The sequence below is a fragment of the Arachis hypogaea genome, chromosome 10 (genome assembly GCF_003086295.3).
Source record: "Arachis hypogaea cultivar Tifrunner chromosome 10, arahy.Tifrunner.gnm2.J5K5, whole genome shotgun sequence".
In the NCBI taxonomy this organism is placed as follows: domain Eukaryota; kingdom Viridiplantae; phylum Streptophyta; class Magnoliopsida; order Fabales; family Fabaceae; genus Arachis; species Arachis hypogaea.
Window position 1 is genome coordinate 17,495,703 of NC_092045.1, and position 868 is coordinate 17,496,570.

An 868-nucleotide genomic window follows, 5' to 3' on the forward strand; every position below is an offset into this window, starting at 1 on the left:
TCTGTTCAAATTGTTCCCTTTTGATGAAGTTTTATTTTTATTATTTTCTTTTACTATTGTCATTCGATGCCTTTTTTTTAATAAAAAAATCTTAAACGGCTCTGACAATTACATCAAAAGACAACGAAGTTTCGGTCCTTGGCTTTTAACTCCGTCCTCAAGTTATTTCCTTTGTCAATAATTTTTTTAGAGCTAATGGAGGATGAATACGTGACACATTAAGTTGATGATGTGTCAGTTAAATACCAATCTAGATGGCAGATTCCTCTAGCAATATACCAATTTGGATGGCAGATTCCTCTAGCAATTCTACTAAAAAATGAAATGTTAAATCACGATGACACAAAACCCTTCTTTTGTTCTTTGGAATTACAAAAAATCCTAATCTTCTTTCTCTAAAAATTCGTTGATGATGCTTCACTCCGAAAAAGAAGTTGGTTTCGACGGAACTATTGACGGCGCCATGACAAAAGAATTTACTGTGGAGGTAACCTTCATTATTCACTCTTTCTGTCACTGCGTATGATCATGTTGACTTTGTTTTAATCTTCTCTCTGTCATTGAATATGCTTTGAAACCTGTGATTTGGAGTATAGTTTATAATTAAATTTTACATGATGGGCATGGCTTAGGCCATTAGAATCACAATGACAGAATAAAGAGATAAGGTATCACAAGAAAAACATTAATTATATTCACAATGACAGAATAAAGAGATAAGATATCACAAGAAAAACATTAATTATATTCGGAGGTGAAGATTTTTTTTCAATCCATTTAAAACGTGTCCATTATATTAAAGTATTATTGTTATTATGTTATTAAGCTTTTAGTCTTTAGTAGTGTTATTATGAAACTATTTTAAAAT